This window comes from Aegilops tauschii, chromosome 6 (genome assembly GCF_002575655.3).
Source record: "Aegilops tauschii subsp. strangulata cultivar AL8/78 chromosome 6, Aet v6.0, whole genome shotgun sequence".
Taxonomy (NCBI): domain Eukaryota; kingdom Viridiplantae; phylum Streptophyta; class Magnoliopsida; order Poales; family Poaceae; genus Aegilops; species Aegilops tauschii.
In genome coordinates this window covers 492,637,612-492,648,060 of record NC_053040.3, presented here as the reverse complement: position 1 = coordinate 492,648,060, position 10,449 = coordinate 492,637,612, and positions in this window count along the sequence as shown.

Here is a 10,449-nt window from a genome sequence, read left to right as displayed (position 1 = left end):
TCTTATACGAACCGGGACCAATGGGTGCATTCGTCCCGGTTCGTGAGCCCAGGTGGCCGGCCGGGGCCTCGCAGGCTTTGGTCCCGGTTCGTCTGGACCCATTTGTCCCGGTTCTAGGAACGAACCAGGACCAATGGGCCTCGCTCCTGGCCCATAACCATTGGTCCCGGTTCCAGCCACGAACCAGGACAAATGATTTTCCTATTTATAGCCCATCGCCAGCGAGCAGAGCACTCCACCCTGCTCTGTTTTTTGCTGGCCGGCGAGGGGAGGGCATTTGGATGCTATAGCTCACCTCCTATGCACATGAGGTGTTCGATGAAATGTCCGAGCCACACTAGTTAATATTTCTTCTCTCGAAACTCGACATCCGAGCTCCATTTCCCCGAGATTTTTCTAGGTTTAGCGGTCCATCACGTCCCGCCTTCGTCTTCACCGTCGTCGATCACCCGCGCCGATCTCGTCGCCGGCACCACCGTGGTGAGCCTCTTGTTCTTATCTTCTTTCTGAAAGAAAAAAATTCTTACTTGAGATAGATACTTGTCTAATTTTCTTACTTTTATTATTCCTTGTTACTCCCTCCATTCCAAAATATATTGCGCCCGCGCTTCCCGAGGTCGAACTTTGACCATAAATTTAACGAACGAGACCGACTGCGGCGGGTGAAAAAATTACATAATTAAAAACTTCTTTCGAATACGAATTCGCTGATATAATTTTTGCTCCCGCCGCAATCGGTCTTGGTAGTTAAATTTACGGTCAAAGTTGAAGCACGGAGATAGAGGAAGCACTACATTGTGGAATGGAGGGAGTATTATATAGTGCGATGGTTCTGGTATCCGCCCCCGTCGGCCCTCGTCCTGTCTATGATTCGGATGTGGTATATATTATCTTTTTATAACTATTTGGTTCATTTATTGTTTATGACAATTATGCCGACCAACGTGACATTTTATTTATGTAGGAGGTGGTTGAACCGGAAATTCCAACCGACCCTATTGTCGAGAGGTTAAATTTAGTCGAAGAAGAAAACAATTACTTGAAGGAAAAATAAAAAAATTGAGGAGGAGAAGATGATATTGGAGTTGCATGTTACGGATGTCGTCGATGATCACAAGATCAAGATGAATGCAATGCGGTTGAAGATTAGAAAGATTAGAAAATATGCCATTCATACCGAGGCTTGGTATCATTATGCCATTGGATCAATTGTTACCTTAGTTGTGATTATGATCGCATTTGTTGTTGCATTGAAAGGTTTTACATAGTTTCAATGTATGGTTTAACTAGATGCTCTGGAGAGCTATATGTTGTTCAATTTGAACTATGTATGTACTTTGGTTTTAATATGATGATGAACTACTATTAATTTGTTCACTTGTAGTGCTTTTCAATTTCAGGGTCTTATAGCTGGAAAAAATCAGTAAATGCATGAAAAATAACAAATGAAGTCAGAAAGGGTTGAAAATTGATGATGCGGCTTTGAATGGTGCATTTGAACATAGAAAAACTATGGAGTTCATATAAGTTCAAAAAAAATGAAATCCTTTTGTAACAGACGAGTTTCCGTATGAAACCCTGATACTTCGAAAGAGATTGTCCGTTTTGTACACGAAATGCGTCCAGTTTTTGCCGTAAGCCTCTCTACTTTCTTTCACATCCTATGTGGGTGAAATGATGATACCATGCCAACTTTTAACCTTTTCAGAGCTCATTTGAAATGCTTTTCAATTTCAGGGTCTTATAGCTGAAAAAAATCAGTAAATGCATGAAAAATAACAAATGAAGTCAGAAAGGGTTGAAAATTGATGATGTGGCTTTGAATGGTGCATTTTGAACATAGAAAAACTATGGAGTTCAAATAAGTTCAAAAATATGAAATTCTTTTGTAACAGACGAGTTTTCGTATGAAACCCTGATTCTTCGAAAGAGATTGTCCGTTTTGTACACGAAGTGCATCCAGTTTTTGCCGTAAGCCTCTCTACTTTCTTGCACATGCTATGTGGGTGAAATGATGATACCATGCCAACTTTTAACCTTTTCAGAGTTCATTTGAAATGATGTTCAATTTCAGGGTCTTATAGCTGAAAAAAATCAGTAAATGCATGAAAAATAACAAATGAAGTCAGAAAGGGTTGAAAATTGATGATGTGGCTTTGAATGGTGCATTTTGAACATAGAAAAACTATGGAGTTCAAATAAGTTCAAAAAAATAAAATCCTTTTGTAACAGACGAGTTTCCGTATGAAACCCTGATACTTTGAAAGAGAAACAAAATAAAATAATCTGTAAATGCATGAAAATTTAATAGCAAAAAGAATTATCATAAAAATAAATAAATAAGTAATTTGAAACAAAATAATATAAACTTTAATAAAATATATAAGTAGAAACAAAACAAAATAAAATAAAATAAAATAAACTTTAATAACATAAATAAAATTTATGAAACTAAAATTATCAAAGTATTTTCTGTTCAAAACATTATAAGCAACCTCTAAAATTTATGAAACTAAAATTATATAAAATTGATGCAACTAAAATTATCAAAGTATTTTCGGTTCAAAATCATTAAAAGCAAAAAGAATTTTCATAAAGAACTTTGTTTGTCAGAAACTTTAATAGCAAATATGTAAGTAGAAACAAAACAAAATAAAATAAATAAGTATTTTGTTGTAAGTAGAAACAAAACAAAAAAAAGCAAAAAAGAAAACAAAAAAACTGGGAAAAAATAAAAAATTTGCCACCTACTGGGCCATCACGGCCTGAATACGACTAGAAACCCATCAATGGGCCAGGATTCAGGCCCGCAGAAGGCCCAGTAGGCCCATCTGGCATAGCAGTGACAATTAGGCCCGTAAGCCTGCAATAGAGAGGAGCTCGAGAGGGGTGCGGCAGTGGGGCTTATAAACCACTGCGCGCCCCTCTCAACTAGCGAGGTGGGACTAAACTCCCACCACCACGCCGCTGTGCGCGGCCTTTGGTCCCGGTTGGTGGCACCAACCGTGACTAAAGGTGGGCATTGGTACCGGTTCGTGCCACCAACCGGATTAATCTAGACATACCACACTAAGCATTCACAGGTGCCTGAAGCTTCATTCAAAATTCTATGGCCCCTTCAAAGTCCTACAAAAAATAGGCAAGGTCGCTTACAAGCTGCTGTTACCAGAGGATTGCAAGCTTCACCACACATTCCACATCAGCTAGTTAAAGAAACACATCGGCCCTACTGCTGTGCCCAATCCCAAACTTCCATTGATCAACCCAGATGGCACAATCCTACTGGAACCAGAAATGCTTCTGGAAAGGAAATTGGTTCCTCGAACCCAGGGGGACATCGACATACCAGTAGTACGCTGGAAGATCAAGTGGGTCAACTTGCCATTGCAGGATGCCACCTGGGAGGATGCTCAGTTCATTCAGAAGGTGTTTCCTTCCTTTCAGCCCTGAGGACAGGTCTGGTCTCGCACGGGAGGAATTGTCAGGACCCAGTTGCAGTGTTCTCTCTGTTTTCGTGATTCAGTTGAATTCAGACTTCTAACCATGGGCGTGAAGCTGTGGGAACCGTCCATCTTCCATCCAACGCTCCTGGTGGCTACGTACCGCTTCGGAAAGCTACAGAAGACGTGGTGCGTTGATCTTCCATCGGACGGCTCTGGGTGGTCAAGGCGTCGCTGTTGATCTCTCTGGAAAGCTCAACCACTCCCCTCTCCTCCATGTGCGCTTCTCGCACCTTCTAGAGTCTTGTAAGGCTATACAGCCAGGTTTTGAGAGCCTGCGTGCTCATGCTTATCTTCTTGGGGTAAACCCTACCCGCCGGTGTTCCCGGTTGGTCTCGCTTGTACCAAAACCTTAGTTAACTTTCCTCTGAAATTCAGCCCTGAAGGTGCTAGTTCTCTGAATTTTGAGTGTATTTCTGAATTTTAGTCCGTCAGACCATCTGGGTCTGACATTTGGTATTCAGAGCAAGGTTGGATCCTCGGCGGCGAGCTGGATTTGGGGGCCGGAAAAGAGTTGGAGGAGCCGTAAAATTCTCTTTTTCTCCCTCGATCCCGGCGGCGGTGCTTCTAGGTGGCGCAGGCGGCGGTGAAATTCGGGTACTGGTCTGGTCAGGTTAGTGGTTACTGAAGCCCCTTGCTTTGGTAGTAAAATCCCACCACCCTCCCGGATCCGGAGTACTTCTTGGCGGCGCGGCGACGGCGGCGGCGTGGCGGCGGTAGGATCTTCAAGAGTAAGGTCAGGTTGCAGCCTTGTGCTGTGGTAAAATTCCCTCCTTTCTCTGGCTGGATCGTCGGTAGTAAGGTCGTTTGGCTCCCTGCCAACTTAATTCCTTCCTACTAGTCCTAGTTCACAGTATGGGGGGAGAAGGTGATTCATCGAGCACTCAATCTCTGGAGTTCCAATCTCTGAAACTTGATGTTAAAACCTTACAGCAGAACAGAGAGCTGGACAGAAAGGATTTCCTGGATTTCAGAGAACATGTATCAAACAATTTTCAGTCAGTGCAAAAGACCTTGGGTGAGCTGCAATCTTGCTTGGACAAGTTCATTACTTCATTTCCCAAACCAGAGATGTCCCACCCCCAGTTCTTCAGGAGGCTCCGGAAACAAGCATCAATGCGACCCCACACGGCCCTGCTAAAAAACCTGGAGAGGGCTTGCACACTCCCGAGACAGCAGGATCTGCGGTTCTAGTGGATGTCAACACTGGTAAGGAACTGCAGCTGGATGGAAGTAACAACCCCCCCCCCTACGGACACCCACATTTCGCTCAAAACAGGCCAGTCCAAACTGTGTTCGAAAATAGATTGGCTTTGCAAGCTCCATAACCAGTGCAGCCACCCATTACCCTGCCTCCTCTCCCTCCTAATGCTCAAGCTGAAGCAGAGGCTCAATTAGAGCTGGTAAGGAGAAATGCTCAGGCCAACAGAGAAGTACAGAATGATATCCGAAGACCTCTAGCTCTGGTTAAACCAGCCAAGATGAACATTCCTGAATTTGATTGAAGTGGCACAGACTCGTGGATACAAACCATTGAAATGTATTTTGATGCTGCTAGAACTCCTACGGAAAGTAAAACAGAAATTGCAGTCACATACCTCACTGGTCCTGCAATGGAATGGTGGAGAGGCACGGGATTTCAAGCTAACACTCTACCCTGGTATAGATTTTGCAGACATGTGGGAGATAGATTTGCCAAAAATTCTGTTTGTGATAATGTCAGAGCATTCCATGCCCTCAATCAGTCAGGCAGCCTCAGTGATTACATCCTCAAATTTGAACAGCATATGAATCTCATGAGGAGGGACAATCGTGCCCTCCCAAATGACTATTTCAAAAACAGTTTCATAGCTGGCTTGCATGACAGCATACAACACTATGTACAGTGTCATGAACCTGATGATTTACAGAGAGCAATCTGGCTAGCTAGAAGAATGGAGCAAGCCCAACCCCCAAGAAGGAATTTTCCTCAGTTCCCTCCCACAGCTGCCAGGAAATCATTGGTGCTGGAACAACCCAGAACTAACATTAATAACACTCCGGCTGTTATTCAACAAGCAAGACTCAAGGGTATCTGCTATAAATGCAAGGAGACTTGGTTTCCTGGGCACAAAAAGGTGTGTAAAATGAGCAACCTAGCTCAAATTCAGGCCTTGCAAGAACAGAACCCTGATGATACTGATTTGGTCTATGTCACTGAAATGTCTGAAGAAATGGAACAAGACACTGCTGAACCACCTGATCAACAGCAGTTACAAATTTGCATGCATGCCTTAATGGGAGTCAGCAATTCCAAATTCAGTTTTACTGTCACAGTAATGGTGGGCAAACTCCCTGCTACTGCCCTAATTGATAGTGGTAGTTCTGCAACCTTCATGTCCCCTGCTTTTGCTACTCTGAGCAAGTGCCATCTTACACCCATTAAGAAAACAAAGGTGCTGGTGGCCAATGGAGGCACTTTATGGACTGAATTCATGGCCCCAAACTGTCCATATATCATTCAGGGAGAGGAATTTGTTTCAGATTTTAGAATTCTAAAACTTCAGGGCTATGACATTATCTTGGGAGCTAACTGGATGTCCACCCACAACCCTGTGAAGTTAGATTTTGACCTTATGGAATTTCAGATTACAAAGGACAAACAAAAGTTGGTCACTTTCTCGGATGAGAGCTTGCCATCTGGTCTTGTCACTAAATCTAGCATGGATAAGCATATATTGGAGCAATCAGTTTGTGGGGAAGTCATTGTTGTAAACAAGCTACAGCCTGAAGCTACACCAAAGGCCCCTGTGCATCCTCAAATTAAGGCCATGATGGGAAAATACAAAAAGGTCTTCTGTAGTCCTACTATGCTGCCCCCTGCTAGGGCTTGTGACCATGCAATTCCTTTTATGCCCGGGGCCAAAGTAGTCAATCAAAGACCTTATCGACTGCCACATCATCAGAAGAATGCTATGGAGAGAATCATCTAGGACATGGTCAATAAGCAAATAATTAGGGACATCTCTAGCCCTTATTCTTTTCCAGCTATTCTGATTAGAAAGAAGGATCTGTCTTGGAGGCTGTGCAATGATTTCAGAAAAGTAAATTCCCAAACTATCAAGAATAAATACCCTATTCCAGTTATTGAGGATTTGCTGGATGAGCTTCATGGGGCTACTGTGTTTACCAAATTGGATTTGAAGAGTGGTTATCACCAAATAGGAATGAAGGAGGAAGACATTGAAAAGACTGCTTTCACTACTCATTGTGGACATTATGAATATTTGGTCATGCCTTTCGGCCTAAAAAATGCTCCTGCCACTTTTCAAATGCTAATGAACAAAATCCTCAAGAAATATCTCAGAAAATTTGTTTTGGTTTTCTTTGACGACATACTGATATTCAGTGAAACATTGGAGGACCATTTGGCACACTTGTAGGAGGTTTTTAAAACCCTACAGGAAAATCAACTGGTGGTCAACTTAAGCAAATGTATTTTTGCTCAACCTCAGGTGGAGTACCTGGTCCACATTATTAGGGGAGATGGGGTTGCCACAGACCCTGTGAAGATTGAAGCAATTACCCAATGGCCTGCCCCTGAAAATGTTTCACAATTGAGAAGTTTCTTGGGCCTCACAGGGTATTGCAGAAGATTTGTACAAAATTATGGATATATCTGCAAACCCCTTTTCAATGCCCTTAAGAAGGACAATTTCCAGTGGTCAAATGAGCAGCAAGAGGCATTCAACACCCTAAAACATAAGATGACCCAAGCTCCTGTCCTTGCTCTACCTGACTTCACAAAACCATTTGTGCTAGAAGCTGATGCTTGTGCTTATGGAATTGGTGCTGTTCTCATGCAGGGTGGAAGGCCCATTGCTTACTTCAGCAAAGCAATTGGACCTAGAGCTACTGCTTGGTCCACTTATGACAAGGAAGCTTTGGCCATTATAGAAGCACTCAAACAGTGGAAACATTACTTTTCAGCTTCTTCTCTGATAATAAGAACTGACCAACAAAGTCTAAGGTACATCCAAGACCAGAAACCTACTGAAGGCATTCAGCATAAACTCTTGGTTAAACTGTTGGGATACAACTACACAATTGAGTACAAGAAGGGAAATACCAACAACGTTGCTGATGCACTTTCAAGAGTGCAACACAAACTCCATAGTTTGTTTGTTAGTACAGCCAAACCTGCTTGGATAGGAGAGGTTACTGATACTTACAAATCTGACAGCAAGTGCAAGGACTTGATCACCCAATTATCCATTAATCCTGCAGGCTTGCCCAACTACACTTTCCAGAATGGTATTCTCAGATACAAAGACAGAGTAGTGATTGGAAACAGCAAACCCCTTCAAAACAAATTAATTGCTGCTTTACACAGCTCTGAATTGGGGGGTCACTCAGGTCATAGAGCTTCTTATCAGAGAATCAAGCTACTATTCCATTGGCCTGGCATGAAACAAGCAATAGTGGACTATATCAAACAGTGTCCTGTTTGACAAATCAACAAAGCAGAGCATTGCAGATATCCTTTCCTATTACAGCCACTGCCGGTCCCTGACTTTGCTTGGTGCCATATTAGCATGGATTTCGTGGAGGGGCTGCCTACATCCAACAACAAGGATTTAATCCTAGTGGTTGTGGACAGGTTCACCAAGTACATCCATTTTATTGCTATGAAACACCCTATCACTGTCAGCTCTGTAGCACGGGCTTTTGTGGATAATATTTTTAAGCTCCATGGTCTTCCATCCGTGATAGTAACTTACAGGGACAAGATCTTCACTAGCAACTTGTGGCAGGAACTTTTCAAGAAGCTGGGCATTAAACTCCACCTTAGTACCTCCTATCACCCCCAATCAGACGGTCAAACCGAGAGGGTTAATCAGTGCATGGAGAATTATTTAAGATGCATGGCTTTCCTCAAACCAACTAAGTGGCACCAGTGGCTTTCCCTGGCTGAGTGGTGGTACAATACAAGCTTTCACATAGCTCTCCAAATCACACCATTTCAGGCCTTGTACAACAGGAAACCTCAAATGCTAGCTGAAGCTGCTTTATATCCTGAGGACAACACTGACACATTACCGTCAGTGCTCACTGCTGAACAGACAGCCAATCAGATCAAGGACAACCTACTCAGAGCACAGGAAAGAATGAAACATTATGCAAACAAAAAAGAGAAGTGAAAGGTCTTTGGAAGTGGGAGACATGGTCTACTTAAAATTGCAACCGTATAGACATACCACACTAAGCATTCACAGGTGCCTGAAGCTGCATTCAAAATTCTATGGCCCCTTCAAAGTCCTACAAAAAATAGGCAAGGTCGCTTACAAGCTGCTGTTACCAGAGGATTGCAAGCTTCACCACACATTCCACATCAGCCAGTTAAAGAAACACATCGGCCCTACTGCTGTGCCCAATCCCAAACTTCCATTGATCAACCCAGATGGCACAATCCTACTGGAACCAGAAATGCTTCTGGAAAGGAAATTGGTTCCTCGAACCCAGGGGGACATCGACATACCAGTAGTACGCTGGAAGATCAAGTGGGTCAACTTGCCATTGCAGGATGCCACCTGGGAGGATGCTCAGTTCATTCAGAAGGTGTTTCCTTCCTTTCAGCCCTGAGGACAGGTCTGGTCTCGCACGGGAGGAATTGTCAGGACCCAGTTGCAGTGTTCTCTCTGTTTTCGTGATTCAGTTGAATTCAGACTTCTAACCATGGGCGTGAAGCTGTGGGAACCGTCTATCTTCCATCCAACGCTCCTGGTGGCTACGTACCGCTTCGGAAAGCTACAGAAGACGTGGTGCGTTGATCTTCCATCGGACGGCTCTGGGTGGTCAAGGCGTCGCTGTTGATCTCTCTAGAAAGCTCAACCACTCCCCTCTCCTCCATGTGCGCTTCTCGCACCTTCTAGAGTCTTGTAAGGCTATACAGCCAGGTTTTGAGAGCCTGCGTGCTCATGCTTATCTTCTTGGGGTAAACCCTAGCCGCCGATGTTCCCGGTTGGTCTCGCTTGTACCAAAACCTTAGTTAACTTTCCTCTGAAATTCAGCCCTGAAGGTGCTAGTTCTCTGAATTTTGAGTGTATTTCTGAATTTTAGTCCGTCAGACCATCTGGGTCTGACAGATCCCTCTCCTCCATCGAGTAGCAGCGGCGGCGCGGGACGCAGCGGGCCCGGCCTTCGTTGGCGGCGGCAGGGTCCCTCTCCTCCCTCGACCATCGGCGGCGGCGGGGTCCCTCTCCTCCCTCGACCATCAGCGCCAGCGCGGGAAGCAACAGGCGGCCAGCGACGCGGCGCTGGGCGCAGGGCGCGGCGGCGAAGCTGAGGGAGCCGGGCCTTGTGGCACGGGGGCGCGACGATGCCATGGGCCATGGCGGCTGTGGGGTGGAGGGCGCGTGCGTGAAGGCGGCGCGTTCCTCCGGCTTCCGGCGTGCCGCGACATGGACTTCCTTGCTGTCGCCATGCTCCCTGATGCCAGCTCCTCCTTCCTCCTGTCCCAGGACATGCACAACACCATCCCATGTCCTCTGCCCGCTGGCCAGAGAAATGTTAGTAGCTTCATTCGTTTTTTTCTTTGAAGAAGAGAGAAGATTAATAAATGATCTTGCCCACTATACCATACCGTGGAATGAGCTGGGATCCTTGCGTTGGCGCATAAGCATTCTTTTTGTTGATTCATGCTTCAGATCTAGCATAAATAGGATAATCCAAAAAAACTGACCACCAAGTGTTTGTGTTTATGCTCACAAGGCTTTTCATTCTCTATTTCGATGGTCTGAACATTCCAATCGAGGAGAAATCTGTTAGTGCCATGAGTTCATCGAGTCTATGCAGCTATAAATTTGAATGAATCAACCAAAAAGTTACAGCCTAGAACCCTAGACAAACAAAAAATTATGCAGAGAAATCACCTAAATCAACAGCAGCCATGGGTTGTTCAGGTGGGGTA